At 40.2% G+C, this 25,642-nt stretch overlaps 1 protein-coding gene across 3 annotated transcripts in view; it reads left to right on the top strand.

The window, feature by feature from the left end:
* rnf152 (ring finger protein 152) overlaps positions 1–25,642 on the top strand; it is a 60,726-nt gene that overhangs the window by 5,704 nt on the left and 29,380 nt on the right. Inside the window, exons 2-4 of one of the 3 annotated variants that reach the window (XM_014414122.3) lie at positions 9,872–9,967; positions 10,932–11,194; positions 20,154–20,184. The gene's annotated coding sequence lies outside the window, so the exon portion shown is untranslated. The remainder of the gene's footprint in view (positions 1–9,871; positions 9,968–10,931; positions 11,195–20,153; positions 20,185–25,642) is intronic. The other 2 variants (XM_014414123.3, XM_012919339.4) reach the window with 2 other exon arrangements.

Below are 25,642 nucleotides of genomic sequence, written 5' to 3'. Positions count from 1 at the left end.
TGGTTTTTTATTCTCCTCTGGTTATGTGGTCATACTAGATGGTCAAAAGTATATGGACAGGTTTTACGTATATTAGTTTGGACTAAAGGGAAGCCTTAAAGATGACTTGCTTTGCTCATTTACAGCTGTGCATTTTCACCCTTGTTTCTCACAGAGTGGCTTTTCACACACACAGTTGAAATTAATCTATATTTGTCTTCTTCTGGTCCTTGTTGCAGCCCCCTTATAAGCCAACTTTCTTTTTAGTAACAAATCACAGCGATTTTAACAGACTTTCAAGGGAACAATGTAACATCTCTGCCCTACATTTCCATGCAGTCCTTGTTAGAAGTCCAGGTTATGCAGAGTCGCACACTTCAGCACCAGTGCGACTAAATCTCTGGGGGAATATGTCGCCTTATATCACCAACACTTACAAATATTTACTTGGCTTCATCCAGCAGCTGCCTGCCTTCTGCGAGCAGTCAGAGGGAATGAAGGTAAACACTGCCTTTAAGTTTGCTGAGGCAAGGATCCTTAGAAACATGCACAGCTTTCAGACTGTCCTCTGGAGAGCTTAACTCGTCCTGGCATCTTATTCCAGCTGCTTGTCTCTTTCTCTGCTCTTGGGTAGACGTTTGATATTTAACATCATAAAATGTTGCACGTTCATTCAGTGTCAGTTGAAACGGGGAGATTATTTTTCAACCCTGCAGGTTAAGGTTTTTGTAACAGCTTGCCGGTGCTGGGTTTTTGACTTCAGAATTATTTACGGCATAGATTTACCAATGCTCACTGAAAGATTCCTCGCAGGTTCTTTATTCATATTTGATAGAATAGCGCCACACAGTTGCTACACATCCGTGATGTGATATCCCCATTCCACCACATCCCAAAGATGCTCTTTTGGATTGAGGTCATGAGTGACCGTGGAGGTCACTGGAGGTCAAGTGAGGGTTGTCATACAGTGAACTCATTATCATGTCATGATGCTCAGCTTGTGCGGAGTCCAGAGTGTGCCTAGAGAATATCCTCCATGATCAGACTGAACCATTCATACAAGGAAGGATGGATCCATGTTTTCATGTCGTTTATATGAAATCCTGAAGCTACCATCTGAATGTCGGAGCAGAAATCAAGACTCATCACACCAGGCAATGTTTATTTCAATTTTCTATTCTCCAACTTTGATGAACTTGTGTGAACAGCAGCCTCAGATTCTTCTTAGCTGACAGGAGTGGTCTTCTGCTGCTGTAGCCCATCTGCTTCAAGGTTTGAGGTGCACTCAGAGATGCTCTTCTGCAGGCTGTGGTCATAATGAGGTGTTATTTGAGTTACCATTGCTTTCTGTTATGTTCAGAGCTCTAGCATGAGTAAGGTATTTTCATCCAGTGAACTGTCACTCACTGGATATTTTCTCTTTTTCAAATCGGTCTCTGTAAACTCTGGAGATGGTTTTGTGTGAACGTCCCTGTACATCAGCAGACTCTGAAAAAACTCAGACCAAGAACCATGCAACATTCAAAGTCACATATTTTTTTTTTTTCCATATTCTGCTGCGCAATTTGCTCTTCAACAGGTTATTTTGACCATGCATTGAATTGCTGCCACATGATTGGTTGATTAGACATTTGCCTTAACAAACAGTTGAAGAGGTGTGCATTCACAAAAATTCAACAAATTGCCTACGCATCAAACCATGAGCAAAGGCATGAGCACATCAACTGATCTTTGATCCTGTATAGCTCACAGTGTTATGCAGCCCTGCCTTCTCGTGTAAATTTTAACACTCATAAATCACAAACTTACTTTGCATTTTTTTTCTGCACCTACACTGATTGGTGAGCCACAGTTGGAGTTTGCAAAGATTCATTTTGAGTTGGTTAAATATGACAGGTAGGTCAAATTTGAGGCATTTGATATATCAACCTGATGCTAATGCAATATTAATAAACATCCTCCTTAACCAGATATTTTCCCCCCTTGTTTCTGTTAGCTCTCTGGGGATCTTCAGTCCAGCTCTCTGTGCTCCCTCCATACATCATTTCTCTCCTTTTTTCTCTTTCCATTTTCCAAAAGCGCACTTCCGCTGTCTCCTCCATTAATTTCTCCTCTCCCAGGACGTTGGCAGGTCCGCTTCCACCTTTCCCTCTGCTTCATTTGCATCTTGGCTCCACACGGCTGCCCAAGTGTTTTCTGGGAGTCAGGTGGCTAATTGGTTCCCATCTGTTGGGAGAAGGCGGCCTTTACGGGATGGTGGGTAATTTGTGTCAGGAGTTTTACCATATTGATTGAGTTCTTTCCTTTTGTTTCCTTTATGCTGCCTGAGCTCTGTGTTGAGTTGCCTGTTTTCTGCTGCTCTGCCTTTCATAGAAGTGAAGACTGTTCACCTGCAAGCTTTATTTTCACTTGTTTCTGAGGAGAAGTACATCAAAGCTTGTGCTTCAATTTTTGGCTGCTCCTCTGTGTTAATAGTTTCACAATCCTTATCTGCAGCATGAGTTTCTCTCTGTGTAAAGATAACTCTGAGAGGAGGAAGTGGTTGGATCTAGCATGGGCCCAGCAAACCAAAACAGGAAGTGGCAGGAAACACTGAAACGCTTGTTGAGACACACGCGAGAGCCATGAAAAGGACATTTTGTTTACTTCGGAGCTACCTGAAGTCGGGGACATAATTTCACACAGCAGCCCGGGAGACTGCTGGCTCTCTTCCATACAGCACTTTACTGCAGCAGTTTTAACATTCAGTATTAACAGAGATGACTGTGTTTAGCCTCAGGGGGCTGCAAAGAACCAGCATGGTGAGGGGTGAGGGCGGGGGGAGGGGTGGCGGTGTCTGGGCTGAGTTGTGATTTGCCAGTGATGAGCCAGTGTGGGCGAGCGACAGACTGACTGCAGTGTTAAGTTGGAGCGTTGCAGATTCTGTGATAACTTACCAAATGATGGGGTGCCTGGCAAGGACGAGATGCTCTGTGGTTGTGCCCCAAAGCTGTTGATTTGGTGGATGCATGACTATTGGCATATTCTCCCTTAGCGGTGCAACGGGTCAAAAGTCTCATGGATTGGATCGGATCACGGTTTTAAGTCACGGATCGGATCAATTTTTGGATCAGCAAAAAAAAAACAAAAAAAAAAACACAAAAATTTAACATTTACTTTTTTAGTTATTGAAGTATTTTTTGCCTGTTAAAAACATTCAACTCAAGACTCATTCCACGCAATTATTAAAAAAAAAAAAAATGGTACAATATAGGGCTTTGTATCTACCACTCAATTCAATTCAATTTTATTTATAAAGCGCCAAATCACAACAACAGTCACCTCAAGGCGCTTTATATTGTAAGGTAGACCCTACAATAATACATACCGCTCATTATATCGCACTCCGCTGTGATCGGATTGATCGGATCGGATTACGGATCAACCGTGATCCGTTGCACCACTATTCTCCCTCACTATCATCGCCTCTCGGCTGTATTAACTTTGCTAATTTTGCATTTCATGTATTTTTAGTTTTAATTCAAAGGTTTTATTGCAGACAAGGTGCAACATCTGGGCCACTTGATGCTGTGTTTGTAAGAATATCAAGCATGTCTGTCGTATTCTATCTTTTGAAGTGTTTTTATTGCAATTATGTAACCAGTAATATAGTTTGCTGTGTGGTGCAGTTAGTCTGCAAACTCCAAGTCCCCCCCCCCCCAAAAAAAAGCAGTCATTATGTAAGTGCAAAAAACTGTAGTTCCTTTAGTGGCCACTGGAGTCAATCCCAGTAGACTCCCATTTATACAAAAGTGGTTAAAGCTTAAAAATGAATGTGATTGATGCTTTGATTTAGGGCATGGGTAGCTGTAGCCAACCAGTGTGTTTGGCTGATGGAGTGTTTGTAAGAGTTGTAATATAATTTTCTGTGAGGTAGAGAACATCCAGTAAGTTTGTGGTTCAGTTTTAGCGAGTACATTTCTAGTATTTTATTTATATCCTACTAATCCGCGTCTCTGTGTGTTACAACTATAAGTTGATAAATGCAGGTTGGCTGCGTTTGCTGATAACTTGGCGCTCCTCTTGTCCAAATATGGGCACATCTAGCTCCCAAAAACCCACATAGCAGCAGCCATGATGCAAACATTTAAGTACAACAAACAAAGTTTGCTGAGTAACTGGTTTCCTGTTCAGTATTCTGGAGTCATATGACTGCTAACCACATGATGTTGACTAACTTTAAGTTCCCTAACTATAATAAATATGACGTGTCTGGGAAGTATTGACAGGTGTCTCAATCTGGTAGATAAAAAAAAAAAAAGAGACCATCAGCTACAGGTTGAGACGGCAGTCGGTTTGTATTCTTCTGATACATCAGTCGCCTTCCTTCCCCACTTGTGAGCATGTGTGCATCACATCCTGTCTCTGTAAACCTGCTAGAGTGAAGTTTTATGACATTTTATTAAAATTACAAAGGCACAATGATGAAATCCATGTTTTACCCCCTGAATGTGAGTTTTCATTGGAAAGTGTGAGTTGCTATTGTGTAAATACCTTTTTCACACTGCACATTCTGCATCTTCATGTTATTAATGTAATGACTGAAAAAGCATTTGTGTTTTTGTGTTATTATTAAAAAAACTGAACAAGATTAAGTGTTTTCAGGAGACATTTGCATAACAAGAAGAGGGAAATAAACCCCTGCCACAAATTAGCTTCATTTAATGTGGATCTGAGTACCAAACAAGCGTTTAGGGAGAACTTTAAGGTTATAGAAAGATTTTAAGAGCCCACTCATTAAATATTCCTTTAACTGTCTGTTTTTAATGGACCTAATTTGCAACTAAACAAACATTTGTGTCAGGTAATTTTCTTTTAGTCTCTTAACTGATTGCTTTGAACGTATTTGGCACCTTTTTTATGATTTTACTTTTATTCTCTGACAGAAAAATTAAAACATTTCCTCCTTCATTTCTTATTTTGAAGTGTCCCTTTTGAGATTTCAGCAGTACTTTATGATCTACATTACCTTGATATAATGATTAAGTATTAGATTACTGTATGTTTTCATCTCTTGCCGTTACCTCTGACTGTTCAGGACGAGCTCTCAATCACTCTGCATCTGTGTGTTTCTACTCATAAAGTTCATCACACCATCCCCTCTGAGAGAGCCGCCAGTGATGAATCAATTTCAAGCTCTTTTTGAGAGCTTCCCGACACTCGGTGGGGTGCCAGTGTTGACCTTGTGTAATGAGGGAAGGTTTCCATATCTGCAAGTTATAAAAAAAAAAAAAAAAAAGTGAATAGCATGAGGAGATGGTGAATGGTGCACTGCTTGGGTAAATTTAATTTGGCATAAAAGAAAAAGGAAAGAGGAGAGAAATGATGAGCTGGTGTGTGGCAGTAGAGGGAAGATGAGAGAAGTAAGTGACATTGTTAGAGCACCACAAATTGAGACGCTTTCAGAGAATTGCACACATCAGTATGTTTTAATGCCGTTATCGTTTTTACTTTCCTGATATCAACGATTTGATTGCTTGCACCAGGCTTGTGAGCTGATACCGCCGTGTTTCTCCTTCCCGCGGCCTGACAGTCGATTTGTTTAGCTGCTGTAATCTAAAATGACTTGCATGCATGCATAGAGACTCGTACATCCATCCTTAATGACACCATTTAATGCTTTTTTTTTTTTTTTAAATTTTATTCCCTTTGGAGGAGTGCTGTGTACCTGTGGCCACGGATTCCTGAAAAGGATCCAATTTGATTCAATCACACTCTGTCCTGGTGTTCCTGTTGTTTGGTGGGTGTCTCTGCCAATGATGGATTCAGTTATTTCCATTCGCGGGATGCATTGTAAACGGTGACGAATGGTGCAGGCTAATGCATCATGTGTTGTCAAGGAGAATCATTTACCTTGCCTTCACAATCCATTAAGCCGATGAGAAGAAGAAAAGTTGGATGTGCAGCTGTGGTTTCTCTCTGACACTGACAGAAGATGGACTGAATGGGATCTGTGGATTCTGCGCGTGCCATTGTGAACATTAAGTTCAGTGTATGAAATGCAGTTTGATGGCTGACGGTTCTTTACATTTAGTCTTTGCTGAAAATTGGCTCCAAAACAAATGTTGTGCTGACGCTACTTCAACATCTAATCAGCTCGAATGTTGTGTAGACTTCCGTCTTGGACTCTAGCAAGGAAAAATATGCGTACAAAGTATCTGATATCTAAATCTCGCTTGTTGAGATTTGAGCCTGTAAAAACCTGAGCTGGAGACCATAACTTATGCTGTTGTTCCTGTTGGTAAGGTGAAGAGTGTGAAAGGTACAGTACTGTGCAAAAATCTTAACCTGGACTTTGTCTGCTTTTTCACGTATTGTAAGTCCGGGCCTTGTACTTGACCTTTTTCTGATGATGTTTCTTTTTAAACCAACATTGAATTCTTTGAACAAAGGGTTTACTAGATATCATACTGCTGTATTACCCATCCATCTAGAAGCTTTAAAAAAAAAAATCAATACATTTTTTCTACAACAGAAAAGCAATGAACATTGTGCTTATTCTTTTGTAATGGAAATGAAAGTGAAAGAAGAGCCCATTCTCACTCCTGGGGCGTAGCATAGCGACGTTTTGTCACGTCCCGTGGCGTTCCAGCCGTAACCTTATCCCTAACCATAACCATAACCTTATTCCTAACATTAACCAGACGTTAAATGATGTAAAATAGTGTTTTCCAAAGCGATTTGAAGAAAATGAACGAACATGTGTAGATTGAGTCCAAACAGTTCTCATGTGTTCTCCTTTTTCCGATGTCGTCATTTAGGAACGTGTTGGGTACCCGAAAACGAAATATGTTGACGATTTGTCACCTAGCGTAAAATGTTACGCTTTGGGAGTGAGAACGTGTTGGAAAGAAAGATGGTGAGAGGTAAAGCATTCAAATGCAGCTTACTGTCACTAAGAATGAATTGTGGAGTTGTTGACTCAAGTGTTAAATGGATAACAATATATCCATTAAGACAAGTGCAGGGTGCCCATAATTAAACAAGTCATCATCAGCTTTCTCTATTGTGTTAGCCAAGGAGAGCCACTTTGTTTAGATAATTATTAGCGAAGAGATAATTTGGCACTTGTGTTCGTGTAATGGTGGTCCGTTGACCCACACGGCTTTATCAGGCAAGCGCTGGATGACTAAACTGTCGAGTTAACGATTGGGCTGACTTTTTCTACGGAGCTGCCATATTGTGACCACAGAAAGTGATTTTTATAGTGCTTGTTCACTATTTGAATACCCCCCTTGTAGTTCCTGTGGCAGGTCCACCTACTCAGCCATGCTTTTTTTAATAAGTTGGTCTCCCACAGTGATTTAGCCACAGTGTCAGGCAGTAACTGAGTAAAATATTCATATCTGCTGCCCTTTCTCTGTGTACCCAGGTAGCGAGCTAGTGAGCATTTGAGATGCTTATTTGAGGAATTATGCAGCGAATGCTTCATTTATATATAATGTGGGTGGCGTTGCATGTCACAAACTTTGGTAGGCGGGGTTGCTAATCAGCTGAGAAACAGTCAAGCTGGGCTTCTTCTCACTGATTTGACAAAGGGGTCAGGCCCAAATGACCTATTACCTACTGATTATTTGGTTATAATGCATCAACTGCTGGCATTCATGTTGCAGATTAGTAGAGACATCGCACCCATGCCTTAACAGGCCTGAGCTGTAGTAAAACCCAAACCATGTCAAAACCTTTAGGTTTAAATGCTTTAGGTGATTATTGTAAATGCATTTTAATTAGACACTATTAGGGATCTGCCAAAAAGGATTCTTTGCATAATAATCAGACATCCAAGGGCTGATTCAAAATATGGTCTGTAATTCTGAACACGAGCTTCAGTTATTTTTAGGTCAATAGTGTCACTTTAGTGAAAACCATATAAAAGCAACTTCATATTCCAAAAAGACGTCTATAGTAATATGACTACTCGGTCTTGTAGTTTGATCAACTCAGCAAATATTTACTAGTTTTCCTCAGTTTCTCGGTCAAATGATAGCGATGGAGGCAGTTTCAGGCTTCACAGCGAAACTTTGCCTGCTAACGGTGACATCACCATGTGTGATGTCACTACATCCATCTTTTATGTACAGCTGGGGCCTCAAACTCTACTCCTCCCCCTTAAATTTACTTGAGTACAGTTAGGGGTTGCCACATAAGCATGCAGTCAGGTTCTATAGTCTTACTAATGACCTATTAATTTTATTCAGGTGTGTTGCAACAAGGACACATGGAAATGTTTAGGACACAGCCCTCGAGGACTGGAGTTTGAGACCTCTGGTGTACAGTATGTGGTCTCACGCAAGATTTAAAGCCAGCACACATAATATTATACCACACAGTATTTTTCTGCACTTCTTTTTATATTATTGAGGTACATACCAGCCCATGAGTTTTGTGTACCGCTGTTGAATTTTATTCAAACTAGATGTCATGCATTTCAAAGTAACAGCAGCAAAAAATGCAGAACTTCTTCTTTTTTTTTGGTAGTTGTTTTCTCCTTTTTGCCCTTTTTACATTTAAATGCAAAGTATCCACATGTTCTTTGCAGAGCAGTCATTGTAGTGCTAAAAAAAGAGCGAAGGGCTAAAAGCAAGATACCATCGCAAGGGTTGAACTGATGTCAATAAGGTGTTAATAAATGCGTAATTAAGTTTTTAAGTGTGCAAAGCTCACTTTGCGGTGGTAATTGTTAATGGACTGAATTGAGGAGCTTTAATAAAACAAGGGTGTGTTGTGCGATTTGTGAAATGATCCAGATATGATTGATGGGCTGGACTGTAAATGGTCGATTTACGGTGAAAGACGTATGTCCCGAATGCTGGGATTTGCATGATGAGATGGCGTCGGGATTTCAATGTCTGAGGCAGACGTTGGAGGATTGATGGATGTTTTGTATTGGAGACGTATGAGGCTGTGAAGCATTGTTGAGCTGTGAAAAATCTGGAGCGCACAACTCTCCACTGTGCAGCGAGTGATGTATCGAGAGCTGGCAAGACGCCCCTGGGAGTCGTTCATTGGGCAGTTCAGGCGACGTGACTCTACGCCTCACCTTTTTGACCTTTTAATGAACTGCAACCAAAGGACTCGCGAGTTTATGCCCTGCTCGGCTCAGGTGTAACCACTGCTTGTCATGTGACCTGTTTTTCCATTTTTATTTAAAGCTTGACAGATTTCAACCATCCATTCTCCGGTTGGGCTGAAGCCTCGGCTCGCTCGTCACGCAGCCGTGTGCTCAGCATCAGCTAGACACCTGACCCACTTTTCTTTTATTCCAACATCTGGGGCCGTCTGCCTCGATTTGACGCCTCGCGCATGCCTTCGTTATTCATTACGGGGACATGACACAATCTGTGACAGCTGCTCTTCATGAAGGCATCATGAGAGAAGAAATATAAACAGCAGCAGCATATGGTGCCTTAAATGATGTTACAGATGCTCTAAAAAGATAAATAATAAACAAACAGAGGGTTTATTTTTTTCTCTTTATCTTTATCTCTTTGCACACACATCTTATTTGACTGGGGGACTGAATTAGAAAGCCATAACAGAAGCTAAAAATTAGGCTTCTGCAGTTGTTCTGTGTATTTTTATTTTTTTTTTAAATTTTTTTTCATATTCTGTGCCAGGTTCTGGCAAACTGAGGCCCGGGAGGTGAGTTGTTAATGTTGTTGTTATCCCGGGAAATGTGCTTTATTTTTTCAGGGTGACCTCTTCTTTTGAACCTTTTGGAGCTTTTTGGGGGACGTTCTGTGGAAATGGCTGCATGCTGTTTTGTGTCTGTAGGGTAGAGGAGTCACAACGCACTCCTGCCGTGATTGAGTTTTTTTTTTTTTTTTTTTTCCTCTTTCTGTTTTGTACGTAGGACAAAACCCCAAAAGGCATGCAGCTTGATGGTGCAAAGGGAGGAGGAAGAGAAGATAGGTGATAACGGAAAGTTTAGAAGAAGGGCACATAAAAGGTAGATGAGCAGCAGGGGCGTGCATTTGATTTTTAATTATGCTTGAGGCATCAGCCAAACTCTTTGGTCCTGGGTTCCATAGCTTTGAACCATTCCTTGTTACTAGGATACCTGGTACCATATTTTGGAAGTTACTTCAAAGTTAATGCCATGGTGACGAGCCTGCAGAGTAATAATCTGCTGTGTCTGTGAAGCTGAGAAAATATTCATACTAAACCTACAAAATATTTGACTTTAATAACCAGGTTTGAATTTAGTAAAATAAAAGTGTCTCGAGAGCTGTCATGATCAGTAGGATGGTCCGTAACAAAGGATAAGACTGATGCTGATAAACTGTGACTTCATGTGACAGCTCACCTGTCTAGCGTGAAGGAAAGTAACCTTCACAGTCTTGTTTAATGTTAGCTCCTGAGTGATTTTGCCCTCGATGTCCTCGTTCATCAGAATGCATAAATGCACGGATCTTTCTAACTTTAGAAACTTTTGTATCCTGCTGCTCTGTAAAAGCTGTAATGTTGATTTGTTGGCATGTTGTCGAGCCTGTATGCTAAATGTTTCACTCTCTTTGCAGCAAGCTTACCAATGTAAGGCTTAAGAAATGTTAATAGACAAAATGCTATAGATTAACTCAAAAATATAGAGGTGGTTGGCACAGTTTAAAAGTGATTTTTGGCATTAATTCAGATTATTTCATAAGAAAGGGTAAAATTGGGCATAATGAATACAAAGGCAACTGATGTAAGACAAAGTAGGAGACACTGTCCCTATTCCTGGAGACCTTGTGCATCGAAATCTTGCAAAACAAAAAAGTGTATATGTAAAATTACCATTGGATTTATTAAATGTGCACACTGGCCTAGGGGTGGGCAATATATCGTATCTACTAGATGTATTTGGGACTGCATGTAATTCATTGAGGGTTTTTTTTTTTTTGTTTTTTTTTTAAATCCCACATGTTGCGAAGGCATCACTACCTCCCCCCGCCTAATCGGAAAATGTTCTGCCTGCCACACGTGTTTACCAGATAAGGGGGGGGGGGGAAATGGCGACAACAGCCCTTTCAGACGAGCGAGGGAATGAGACTAACTGAAGAGGAGTCAGATGAGCTAGTTCCAAATAGAAACAGCACTGGATCAATAATCTGGCAGTGGTTTGGATTTCACAAGAAGAATGTTGAACAAAATGTAATAATTTTCAAGAAATGCCATAAAACTATTTTTGTTAAAGGTAAGAGTACCATGAATTTATTCTACCACCTGAAAAGTCATCCACTGCAAAATGAAGAATGCTTTAAACTCCGCTTTAAGCTCCTGCTTTAAACTTCCCACACACCAAAGAAAATGTCAAATGTTTTTATTTTGAATTATTCTATTTTGTCTCTTAAATTCTTACTTGGTGTACTTTTTGTTGCTTTAAACATTTTTTTGTTAAATGTCTAGTGTTGACCACACAAAGAGATGCACTGTGACAATATTGTAATTTGAGAAAACCCCTGTGTGCAGCTGATGGTTACAAAATGGTTAAAATAAAACATTTAAACTCATTTTGATTTTTTTTTTTTTTTTTTTAATTTAAAGTAGGAAAAAATATTGAATTTTGGATTTGAATGAGGATGCCAGTGCAGTTTTGGGCATTATATGGTTGAGAATAACATTTGTTTTTGGAGGTTATTTGAACATATCATGATATATATCGTGTATTGTGGAGAAAAAAAAAATACACTGGCCTATTTTGCTCTTTAACCAACAGATTTCTATAATCTGCATACACTTTTCATACCATTTATACACTGATACAACCCCATTTCCAAGCAGAGAAAGTGGTGACAGTGTTGTAAGAAAGTAGTTTGGACATCAAAGTTGATTTTAAAAAAAGACTAATAGACAACAGCAGGTATTTTACTGCCCATGAAAACAGGAGAAAAAAATCGACAAGTCAACTAATCTCCACGAAATGGCTAAAATTGAGCTCAGCTACTAGATGAAAGATTGACTGTACAAATATTGTGTATTTTTCTGAGCCCTTTGAAACCATCAGTCACATTCTTTAATAATCAGATCAAGTTGCTAAAATGTGTTGCACTTTCTGCCGTAGGTGGCATTGCAAACACACTGTCCTAGATCAGTTTGCAGAGTGTGGCTAACGTTCTATTGCTCCACATAGACATTGTTCCAACTGAGTGTTTAAATATCAGTAAAAATCTGATTCCATCATTTTAGTACTGCAGATCCTTGCTGGTTCATGCTTCTGCTATGTTTATTTTCCAACTCGCTGTCAATTTCCTCTCACAGAAAGATGGAGGGGAGCTTGTTTCTGTTGGATATCCCTCTGTTAGTCGCCAATGGCATTATAAAAACTTAGAAGCAACAGTTTACTGGTGTAAAACATCCATTAAATATGAATATCTAGCTGACTAGTATTTAGCAATATTTAATCATCTAGTTGACTAGCGAGCTTTAAAACAAAAAGCAGCCATGTTTACATGGAAACGAGTAACCAGATCAAAAGCCTGACCAAAAAAAAAGCTTAATGTAAACACACTAGTTGGAAGATACTGACCTGATCACACTTGTTTGGAGCGAAATTTCTGTCTGATTAAGGCAGGTGGTTTATACAAATCATTAATTAGATTGGATGTAAAGACGCCTTTGTATGTTTGATGTGAAATTATTGTGGTTTTTCTGGGAATTTAGACATTTGTATTGTACAATCACACATGTAATTTTATTGTATTGTAACTATTTGATGTGTCTTCTGGGTCTAAAAGGTTAGGGCAATCCAGAAGAGCCATAAATCTGCTTTCTTTCTAATGACTAGCAGGTGCAGCCACTGCAAAAGGTTATTTTGGTTTACAGAAATCTTGGGGAAAAATGGTCCTTGGGCTCCACTGATCCCTGGCCTCAGTAAATGCCAAAGCAACGTGATGTTCACGTTTTTAAAGCGGGATATGCTTTGCCATGTTACAGACAGGCTGTCAGCCTACGAGTGTCTAGTGTCCTTGGTTTCTCAGTCAGATCTATCAAACATGTTCAGATTGATGCTTTACAGCTGGATTTGCCAAGTGATGTGTGATATTGGGATAAAATATTTCATGATTCAAAATTTCATGTTAAAATTTGTTTTCATTGGAGGTTTTTTATTTTATTTTTTATTTTTAAATCCACCATGTATGAGTGACTGAGCTTTGCGCCAGATGATGCCAGTCAGCCTTCCCTTCCATCCTTCATCATTAGTCCACTGCTCCACATTTTGAGTCAAGTCTTTCTATGCTGCAGCTATTTAACGGTAATAAAGATGTACTGTTTTTGGATTCCCCAGTGCTCACTCTGTTCAGCTCTGCCAGCGAACCTGTCCTCGTAGCCAGATTTATATGCTTGGCAGCCATTCCTCGGATCATTGTTGGACATAAAACAAGCCATGGGTGGAGGGTTGGAGGTGGAGAGGATGTTCAAATGAATAACTTTTATTTCTTTTCTTTCATTTTCACCCAGAAAGGAGTCATTCCTGAGATTAGATGTCACACATGTGATTGGTTTTGGTATTAATAGACTAGTCTGTCATATATGCTGATATTATGTACTGCTTTTTATGCAGTCCACAACAGGAAGGGAACATTTATGAGAATTTCACACATGCTCTCCAGAAGATGACTAGCAAAGCAGTGAAAACCAGGGAGTCTGCAGCAGCATTCCTACACCGTCTTTTACTCCATCTCGCAAAAATCATCTACCTGGCCTCTAATGTGTCTTTACTGCTGCCAGGAAGCACTACAGTGACTTTAATCCCTCTTTTCCTTTTTTTCCCTCTACCTGTTTTTAAGTCTGAGTCAGCGCTCAAACAGAATGACAAACTGGGCCCAGCCGCCTTCCCTTCTGCTGCATTAGACGTCTCAGTGGCTGTGGATCACGATGGTGGGTGGCGAGGCTTTGCCCAGCACCTTGCCGATGGGGAGGTTGATGGTTGCATGTGGAGCAGCATGAAATGACCCTTTTGATGCACACACTTTATAATAATAATAATGGATTAGATTTATATAGTGCTTTTCAAGGCACCCAAAGCGCTTTACAATGCCACTATGCCACTTTAAACACACACAAACATAGAGCTTAGTGTGGCTGTGGGTCAAGATGTTATAGTTTTCTTGTTTTATACATTTAAATATGCAGGTTTTAGTTGATTAAAAGCAAAATCCTGAAGCGTTGTTTTGATTCAAAGATTTTTGCAGATGTGTACAGAATACGTTCATTTTTATGAACATGTTAAGATCGCAATCAATTAAATAGACAAGTATGCATTTTTGGAAGTCTTTAACGTTGACTGCTTAAGGTGGTAGAAAAGGTCCTTTTAAGGGTTTTGGTGGCTATTGTAGGGCTGTGCGATATGACAAAAATCCCATATACCAATATAAGACATATACATAGCCCTTCCTTTAGGAATAAGGTCCTCGATTTGTTTTGACTGGTCTTTCTGTCTCAACAGGGTCTCAACAGGATCTTCAGCTTTATTGTGAAAGGTTTATGTGGAAAATAAATAAGCGGAGGCGGAGCCACACACTGGGTTTAACTTCATTGTTGCTAACGACAAAGCGTAAAAACAGCCGTTTGTCCGTCCGTAGTGTAGTTATTTTAAATATAAGAGAAAGGGGGAACTTTAAGAAATTAACATAGCTACTACAGTGACCGTCAAAGCGATGAAAAAATATAGCTGTAAACAGTTTATTTTGCGACACCATGAAAGAAACAAACGGTCAACGTCTTTATATCGTCATCCGATATATATATCGTTATATCGAACAGCTCTGGGCAATTGGTAAAAAAATGAAAGAAAGTTGTTGTTGTTTTTTTTAACATATGAATGCTATGCTTGTAGGTTTTGCATGTTATTTTTTTCTCAAAGATGATTTTCTGTTTTGTAAATCTATACACTCACCAACCACCTCATTAGGTGCATCTCGCTAGTACCTTGTTGGACTTCCCTTTTGCCTTGAGTGCTGCCTTAAATCTTCACAGGATAGATTGAACAAGTTGCTGGAAACGTTCCTTGGAGGTTTTGATACATGATAGTGTCACACAGTCACGCACGATGAAGCTCTCCCATTGCACCACATTCCAAAGCTGCTCTATTGGATTGAGATCTGGTAACTGTGGAGGCCATTTGAGAACAGTGAACTCATTGTCATGTTCAAGAAACCAGTTTAAGATGATCTGCTCACAAATCACTGATTAAGTTATCTATGTTGGTGTTATTTTGAGCTTAATAAGGACACATCAGCTGGAAGTGGTATATTATTTATTTAGGTTCCCATCAAGGAAAAACTCTGCCAGCGTGAAACGACTTAATCAAAGGCTCGTTAATGAATTTCCCTGAATCTTTCTAAAGGTCATGCTGGTGATCTGCAGCTGTGTGTGGCTCACAGCAGGTTTGAAAGACAGGATGACAAGTCATTTAAAGAGCAGGAAAGAGTGGCTAAACATGATTGACCAGCTGCTTTGAAGGCAGTGGATCTATATTGTGGTCTTTTTTTGTGTACAGCTTTTAAACATTCAGACAGTGTTGCTTTTGCTGCTGTGAGAGATGCGTATCATTTGCGCTTTCTCGGAAACATCATGGTTTATTTGCTGCAAGTCTTTGATGAGCTGTAATAAATTATTTATTTATTTTTAACAGACAAATTGAACATTGTGTTTGAAGCGCACTTCAAATCCAGATCAAATCCAACTGGAGCCCATCAGTGGCTTTTAGGTAAAAAGGAAAAAAGTACTCCTACTATGCATATATTATTTTAAAAGCCTGTTGTATTGGAAGTAAACCAAATAATGAAAGCAGGCATGTCAAACGCATCAGGTGTCTCTTCTCTTTCGGCTCCAAACCCTCATTTGTCTTTGCCTTAATGGGACAGCCGATTGTTTTCCTCCTTGTGAGCATGTTTCCACACAATTTGAATTAATTGGATTGTAAATTGATCCTACTTTGGAGCCAAAACCCTGGAAGCCGTAGCTTTGGCTGCGTACAACGGTTTAATCTGAATACTAAATGTTATTAAAAGCCTCCCCTGCTTCGCCCGTGTAGGACAGTGTGTACCTGGTAATGAGAAAAAAGCCCAGAGGGCTTATTGCATTCATTGTGCAACAGCATGGTATAATTCAGTAATTGATTGCCTTAGTGCCTGCATGTTGCCGTAATGTTTTCAAGATAAACACTATGACGTAGTTCCCATTAAATGGCTCTTTTGGCTCATGCTAACTTTGCATTTACCACCTCTGCTTGGAAGTATCCCCAGACGGTGACCTCTTATGCAGGCAGCAAAATGGCCATCCCAGGCAGCTAATATATGTATTTACTTTGGGTCTGTCAGAATGGCAAATATACACAAGGAATCATGTAAAAACCAGCTTTCTAGAAAGATAGTTTTTGGAACCTTTTTGTGACAACCAATTCAGAGGCATGTGGTACCTTTTACAGAAAGGCAATGAGAGCTAAGAAACACAGATAACTTTATTTAAAAAGAAAAAAAACAACAACCATGTTAAGTTAAACTTTGTACATTTTGGCCAACCAAGTGGTTTCACAGCTGCTAATCAAACAATTATAGCAAGTTATTAAGTTGGTTACGTCATACAAGTTGGCCGAGGTGGTCAGTGAGAGAATGCTCATTTGTTACAACGATAAATGAAAGCAGTTGTTTACTTGCCAATGCTAGCTTTGTTTCACACAAAGCACAGAAGGTAACTGATCTGAGAGCAGTGAAAGCAGAGCCAGCAGTGGCTTAGCTAGCATGCTAATCTCCGACAGTCTCCCGTCACAGACCAGAGGTTTATCCACACTTCACATGTGCAATCAAGCTTTTATTAATAGGAGATGGAGACAGACAAGTCCATGAGATTTTAGTAGTTCTGTAATCAAGTTTGCTTCCAGAGACAATATCCAACTGCAATCACAAGATGGCAGAGATCTAAAGGATAGATGCGATGAGGGATGAGAGAAGCTTTATGACAGAATACTGTTTGAGATGAAAGAAGATTTCTTTCACTTAATTTAGGCCTATTTATTTAGAGTCCACTGCACAAGCACTTCCTGCCTTGCTTGCTCTGATAGAATGTCAACGTTCAAATCTTTATAACACAGGTGGAGTTTGCAAAGTTAGCATAATCAGTGAAGTTATAATCGCACAATATTGAAAAATCTCGGTTGAAATAAAGTTGCAATATACTTAAAACAGAGAATTTGGTGCTTTACTTTCTTTCTTTTTATTGGTTAAATCAGCATTGTGTAAAACAGACTGTAATATATGGATGTCCACATCTCTACACCACACATCAGTTAAACATGTTTTGCAGTTTCAATGCTGCCATGTACATATCTCCTAGTTAGCTAAGCAACAGATGCATAAAATACTAGAATTGCAGCCAAAAACGGCCTCCAGTGGAATCACAGGTAGTATAAAAAGAGGGATGTTACCACTTCTTGATGAGAGGTGATTAGATAAGGAGTATATCCTGGTGACTGACACCATGGACTTGACTGACCTAGGGGTTGAGGACCATTTTCTCACAAACATCTATAGGGCCGAAGTCCTTTTACAACCACAGTTATTGGCCCCTGGTAGCTTCACTTTAAAGACCTTTATACTATCTGTGGTCGGGAGACTAGTCATTGAAAGCAGCCAAGCAACAACTCCAGTATTGAAATGGATAAGCTATTAAAAACAAACCAAAAAACAACAACTCTATAGAGTTGTCCTAAAAAGAGAAGATAAAATAAGAGAGATTTAGAGTGTTTTTCACTGTATCAATCTCTGTATTTACGACGATGTTTGTGCAAGTTTTCCCATGAATTAAGGAGGACATAAGGTACAGACACACAAATATTCATACATACATATACTACAATGATGATTATGATATGACTATATGGAAGTAGAATAACTTGTCTACTAATCAGAAGGTTATTTGTTCGATCTCCCTTCAGTCTCCATGCCAATAATTCTTGGGCAAGAAATCAACCCCAAGCTGAATGTTTGTAAATGTTAGATAAAAAGAACTTAAACATAGAAAAAAAGTGCTTGGATGAATGGATGAATGTGGCATGTTGTACAAAGTTCTTTGAGTGCTCAGGTAGAGTCGAAAAGCGCTACATAACAACATGTCCACTTAACCATTATAGTAGGATGTACTGTTTTTAAAGCTAGGCAGTCACCTGAGACTATTATGAAGGTGCCACATGTTTTATATTAACATCCCTTAAAGACCTTATTATCCTTGGTGAGCAGGTTTTTCCTGTGTACACTATACATGTACTTATTAATATTCTGCTCCCAGTAGTAAGAGCTCAGTGTGATGTTTGCATTATATGAGGAGCTCATTGACCTTAATTTGCATGCATCCTTTGATTGATGGTATTTACCTGCCTTTTTATGAATGGCCTTTTTATAGCTGGTGCTCTCCATGAGAACATGGATGAAGTGTGGACTGAAAGATGAACGATTTCCCCCCCCCCCCCTCCTTTCTGTCTTGCACTTTTCTTAAGATCACATTTAGCTGTATTTATAAAAAAAAAAAACAAAAAAAAAAAAACAATGAGAAAAAGGACTTAAATGTGTCTGGTCTGCTTTAGCTCATTTTCCATTCCCTCTAAACCTTGTGTTTGTTCACTTTTGAAAGCTCTCTTTCCAAGAGAGTGAAGTTCTTCTATCAAAAACACATTTCATTTCATTTTAAACCCCTCCCCTCACAGACACACACGTGGCATCTTATTTTGCTCCACCGGTGGCAGAATTTTAATTCTCTCCTTGCAAAACCTCTTCGCCTATTGTGCTTCACTATTCAGAGTACAGCGCTGCTTCTTCTCATCTCGCCAGCTCTGCTTACACAGCCAAAGCTCGAAGGAGCGAAAGACGCTCCCCACAATGTAGATGACAGGATAAAGGGAGAAGGAGACGGAGAATGAATGAGGAAGGGGAGCGAAAAGAATGGAGAGAGTGATAGAACGCGAAGCGAAAAGGCCAGGGAGGGAGGAGAAGCCATGTCTCCTTTGTCTTGACATTTCTCTGCGTCTCTCCTCTGGGAATGAACACCTCGATATAAATGTTCCACACATAAGCTTGAGTGGGATAGGAGGAAGAGGAGGAGGGCTTGTTTGATGTGCATTAGTTATTACAGAGTCTGCGTATAATTTGGTTTGGGGTTGATGTAATTAAAGGGTTCGGGCCTCAGCAGTTTTCCTCAGACTAATTTGTTTAGGAAGTGCTGATTCCCCCACCGGCCGCCGGTGACGATAGAGTGACTCTGCTGCAGCTGTTGCTGGTGGTCATGGCAACAGGAGGGCCCACAGGTGTCCATATTGATATCTCTGTCGAGCTAGCTGCTTCCTCAGCGGGACTGCATTCACATTCAGCACTTTGCAGCTGGTGCTGTTAATCCACACAGTGGCTGGAAAGGACATCCACCTGCTAAATTCTCTAAGAGATGAGGTGGTATTTGGAGGGCGGTACTCATTTACACCTGGGAAAAGGTTATATCCCACTAATAAAATTATATTAACTGCTTATAAAAACTAAAAAGAAATCATGCTAATTAGTGAGCCTTAAGCCAGCACTCTTGTCTGAATTGCTTTCCAGACGGTTAGCCGTGTACCTCCTGAACAAGCAGCAGCAATTAGACCTGAACCTACCAGAAATTTCAGTTCCTCTAGTGGCCACCTGAGGCTGGCCCCAAAAGTGAGTGAATCCCCAGAGACTCCCAGGTTAAAATTTGGACATTTAGACAAAGCATGTTACAAAAAACTGTTTTTCGATAGTTTCCCTTTTCATGATCACTCTGATCTTGATGCTGGAGGTAGGGACGTGGTGTATTTGACTGACTGGTATCTGCCAGCTCACTAATCTGTGGACCTCTTTTAATGGATTGACTGATTTTGTGGTTGGTTTGTGTGATACACACCATCCTAAATGTTTGTGCTTCAGTTTTGATGTGTGAAATTCTCATATTTTATTGGTCTGTTACTTAGCAGTAATTTGCAGGTTTCCCTGTCTGTTCTTTGTACCTGTGCAATTCATAGTAATTTACCTTCTCACACAAAGGGTGACAGCCTGGTGGCTATGTTGTCTTTTATATACAGTTTATGCTCCTGAAGCAGATTATATAAAAAATGACACTAAGATGAATTTTTTTGTTTCTTTGTTTTTCAGACAAAATAAACACAGGACTCTGACGACGCTGGTGAGTGAAGTTTATTTAAGTAGAATTAGATTTGTGCCCTTGTGTTTTTAACTTTTAGTAATTGTTAATTAACATTTTGCATTTCAGATGTGAACTTATGATGTGTGAAATGCAGCATGCTAAAAAAAATTTGAGAAACAGGGATGATTTCTGCTTATTTCATAATAACCTTTAGGTTCTATTAATTTCACTGGACTACTTTTTATATTAAAAAGTATTTTATTTTATTCCCAATTCTTTCATTGACTTTCAGTGATGGTTCCCATTAGTTTTACAAGTGTACCTTTGGTTTTCATTATTATCTTTTTCTTGATGCATGCTCAATCATCCAGGTAAGTAAATCCTAAAACGTTGATTTTGTTCATTGGGGCGTTTTCAGTGGAAGAAACGTTTTGTCGCTCATCCAAGTGACTTCTTCAGTTTCAGCTGACTGCAGGTTTCCCCAAGCTTATAAACAGTACATTTGCAGAATGACTGAAACCAGCCCAATTAAAGAACAAAGGGCTGTGAGGTCAGTTTTTTTGATCATTAATATGGAAATTGTCCACTCAATTAATCACTGGCCATGAGGACCATTCACAGAGAGTTGGGGAATTGTGATGGCGATACTCAAAATAAACAAATAATAAATAAAATAAAAACATTTATTCACTGCGAAAAAGAATAAAAAAAAAATCTCAATTTTGGTTTCATTATAACACTTTAAGTTTAATAAACAGGCAAGTTGCACTGAGATGATGCAACGCTTGCAGAGCACATGGACATTGCATAGACTTGTCTGAATAACAAGTGCTGAATTTTGTAATATAATCTGCCATGCTGCAAGCATGACACACCCACAGAGTAAAGGCAGGAGGGCCACCCCAAAGTAGATTTCCAAAGAGTCTGAGGGAGGGAGATTTGAAGAAACAGGAGACAGGAAAACTGCTCGTTTCTGACAGAAGATGAGATGAGCTGCACAAAGAGCTAAAAGTTCACTTTTAAAAAGAGTTCTTATCCAATATTGTGTCAATATGTTATGTACAAACTGCATGCTGGTACCTGATATGATTGCAAAAATGACTGATTGCACAAAAAGCTAATTTGCCTTTTTGTGTTGTTTTTCTGTGGAAAAATCTAACGAGCTAATCAGCCTTAATCACAAAATGAGGCTGATGAGATGTGTCATTCATTTTTTGTTAACTACAACAACATGGGTTCCCTCCAAATAAAAATCTGGCACGTGTTACAGTACAAACACATTCTTGCTTGCAGGAAAGGATGAGTTGGATTTGAGAAGTTGTGAGTGCTGGCAGGGTTTTGGGTTTGTGCGAGCATCACGCTTGTGGTTTTCTTTGATTTAAAGCCTCACAGTCTGGCGGGGACAGCTAAAGTAAGCGTGCTGTGTTCACGTGCACTTGATGTCACCTTGCAGGATTTCTCTGGGCATTAAAGTTGACTCATACTGGAGTCTGGAGCTGCGGGCATGTGAAGTTCAGCTACAGAGATCATGATGAGTCTCAATTCAGCCTGAAATGAAAGTGCAACTTTTTGAGACGTGAACTCAGTTTCTCTGTGAAAGCATCTTCATACTCATGCAACTACATGATTCTTACTAGACACTGGTTATATCTTAAAATTGCTGCCATTATTTCTTATAATTTTACCATTTTGCAGTAATAAGTTCTTCAGTTCTGCTATGGCAGACTGCAGCTTTTGGGATTGGTTTTCTCTGCGAGGTATTTGATGAAAGCAAAGCTTTGCCTACATCTCGAGGCCTAAACTCGGCAGGTTGAGAACCGATCCTGCTGCTCTGCTTCCTGCCGATGATAATCTGTCCACTCCTCGGGTGGCCTGAATGAAAGCAGGAGCCGGCTGACAGATCAAACAAACCACCTCCTTGCTTTCCTGCTTGATTTTCTGGGAAAATAAATGGTTTTCAGCTTTGCTGACAAAGAAAATCACAGGTGGAAAACAGTTGCTAACTATGTGCAGGTGGAGTTTTCATTTTGTGAGCTGCAGGTCTGATAATCACTGAATCTGTAAGTGGTACTGATAAATTCTCAAGTCCTCTCAGGAAATATTTAGATGGACTTGCTGTTTTTGAAATCCTGGAGGCATCCACGGATGTCCTTACGTGGCCTCCCCTGATTGTGTTTACTTCATGCTGGACCAGGCAGGTGTTTCATGTATAAATTATGCCCATTAGCTCTAACTAAATCGAACACTGGAAGCAAAGAATAAAAGATGTTTCCAGCCTTCTCTAATTCAAATGGCTTTGTAGATTTACTCTGTTCAGTCATGCATTTAGTGAATCTCCTCTCAGTGCAGAGAAAGCTGGCTCACCCGTAATAATCTTTTGTTGGCCAACTGTGTTTTTAAGGCCACCAAGCTGCTAACCATGAGTGCACCATTAGTACTCATGGTTAATTCTCTTTTAATGCCATCTGGAGCAACCAGTTACACAGATTTCAGCTCATTCAGTTTGAGTTTCACAATTAAAGTATGGGAACACCAGGTGATAGAAAAACATCATTAATAATCCACAAGGATCCACTCCAGGAGAGTGGGGTTTAACTCCCAATGCTTATGCTTTCGTCTAATTTGTTGTTAGATTATTTTTGTGGTAAAGTGGACTTTGTTACAACGTTAATCACATTAATAGCTCTATTTTCCGAGATACCAGCTGACAAGTCCAAACTCATGGAATATACTGCGTGCCTGCAACCCTGAAAAGAAATGCAGTGTTTCCCGCACAAAGAGTTTTTCAAATTTAAATGTAACAATAATAAGTTGTGATAATCCTAAAAACCAACTACACCCCACGATTCAACAGCTGTTAGAACTACCTTCAACAGCTCTCTTAAGATCTTGTCACATCATTTAAACCAGCTTAATATCTGGCTTTGACGGGGTCATTGCAACACCTCAATTCTTGGTTGACTCAGTCACTGCAAAGTGTCCGGGTCCTGTGGCTGCAAAACGGGCCCAAATCATCACCCCTCAGCCACAGCGCTGACAGTTGGTGTGCAGTGTTTCAACTGACAGGATGTGGTTGGTGATGCTGTCCACTATCACCCAGCATCTTCACTCTGGTCTTGCCTGTCCAAAGGACATTGTTGAAGAAGTCTTTCTTTCTTACATGACTGTATTTTTGGCTGTGTGAAAAGAAATGCAGTGTTTCCTACACAGATTTTACATGGTATGACTCCACAGGTATATTTGGTGATGCATTTTCTTAGGAATTTTTTTTATTTTTATTTTTCCAAATTTTGATAACATGTTCCACAGTAGAGTTAAAAAGTTTAGTCGCTGCGAAACCAGCAAGCCTTTGCTGTTCGTCTATTTTGCTACTGTAAGGAGGACACACTGGAGATGCCATCAGCTGGCTCTCCAGTGAGTCTCGTGTCACATGGCTTGAGCCTTCACAGCCTGCTGCAACATGGTTGAAGTTTCAAATAATGAGGTAAGCCTATGTAGATGTAATCCTTAAAGCTTTGGCTTCACACAACTTTTTTATTTTATTTTATTTTTTACATTTTTTATATGATGTCAAGGACGGAATAGGATTTCTTTGGACTGTAAAGCATGCAAAGCTACTCTAGAGTCCAAGACGAATGAAAAATGAGCATAATAGGCCCCCATTTAAAACTTTTTTTTATGAATATAATTGTGTTGAAGTAGCTTCTTCACTCCAATCCTCTAATTGAACTGCATTAAAATGGCTTCACATATCTCTGTCCATGTATTGACACTTAAATGCTCTTTAATATTAAAGCACTGTAGCTTACAGTATAACATGTATGCTATGTTATATCATACTGCCATAAAAGTTGCTTTCAGATCATTTTTGTAGTGGAGTTCATATGAAGGGAATACGAAAGAATTCATGAGACTTTGTGCTTAACTGTGTGCGTGACAGCAAGTTAACATGGCTACGAATATGAGCTCCAGAAATATATATGACCCATATTCATGTCTTGTGGGACTGTCTTCACTCAGTTCATCCTCCGGTGATGTTTTCAAGCTTGATGTATGTCTTTCTTGCCGGCGTCTCATATCTCATTCGTGCTCGTTGTACTCTGTCTTTTTTTTTTTTTTTTTTTATCCCCCCCCCCACATGCTGTCAGTGTGTCCCTTGGCCTGTTGATTGAAACATGCCCGCAGTCTGTCTGACGACATTCGATGCCAAGTGGCTGATTTATTTGCTCTGTAACACACCGATCCTCCTGCTGTGAAACCCCCCTCCACTCTGCTTCCATTTGAGGAATCTTGGAGTGGATGTGGTGCATTTCATCAGACATTGACTCTGTAAAACAGTTTTCCTCCTTCTCACTTCTGGCTGCTGAGCTGTCACTTGCTGAGATGACATTGTGCTCTTCATTGACTGCACCTTTGTGTGTTTGTCTGGTCCTTTGCAACGGTCTCATCGGATGTCATGGCCATTGATTAACTCGACAGGCCTCGTCAGAGCTTGTTATCCCGTCCATTTTCTTGCCAACTGCTCGAGTCATTAACATTTAGGTTACTGCGCAGAATGCCTCAGCAGGTGTTAATGTAGCTCATTTTCCTCACCAGCGTCCATCCACACCTGTGCTGCTGTCCGAGAACAGCGTGTGCTGTGCAAGTGTGATAAAGAAAAGCAGCACATCACAAACACTCTGAAGTCTGTGCATCTTACAAAGGACGAAATTAATGATTGAGTCACTTTCTGATGCTTTGTTAATCAGCTGATTGCATTTGGGTCGCAAATCCTCTTCAGTCAACTCTTAAAATAAACTAAATGACCAGCTGAAATCTGTCCATCCGTATGTCCATCCATCCATCCATCCATCCATCCATCCATCCACTCACTCATCCTCCCACTCACCCATCCATCCATCCACTCACTCATCCATCCATCCACTCACTCATCCTCCCACTCACCCATCTACCCACTCACCCACCCATCCACCAATCCATCCATTCATCCACTCAATCATCCATCTATCCGTCCGTCCGTCCGTCCATCCATCCATCCATCCATCCATCCACTCAATCATCCATCTATTCGTCCGTCCGTCCGTCCGTCCATCCACTCACTCATCCACCTACTCACCCATCCATCCATCCATCCATCCACTCACCCATCTACCCACTCACCCACCCATCCATTCATTCATTCATTCATCCACCAATCCACCCATCCACCCATCCATCCACCAATTCGTCCGTTCATCCACTCACCCATCCGTTCATCCATCCACCCATCCATTCATCCATCCATCTAGTACTGATTTTCTGGGTTGTGGTCATGGCGGCAGTAGCTGGCAGAAAACTCCAGACCGCCCTCTCACCAACAGCTGCCTCCAGCTCGTCTACGGGAAAAACGTAATCTTTCTGGTTTGCCCTGGGTCTACCTCACAGCCTCTTCTTGCTCTATGCCAGGGAATACACTGCTCATCCATCCATCACTACCCTATGACCACATAGATTGACC

The sequence above is a fragment of the Maylandia zebra genome, linkage group LG9 (genome assembly GCF_041146795.1).
Source record: "Maylandia zebra isolate NMK-2024a linkage group LG9, Mzebra_GT3a, whole genome shotgun sequence".
Classification (NCBI taxonomy): Eukaryota; Metazoa; Chordata; class Actinopteri; order Cichliformes; family Cichlidae; genus Maylandia; species Maylandia zebra.
Note: the sequence above shows the minus strand (reverse complement) of the source record. Positions and strands in the feature narration are given on the sequence as shown.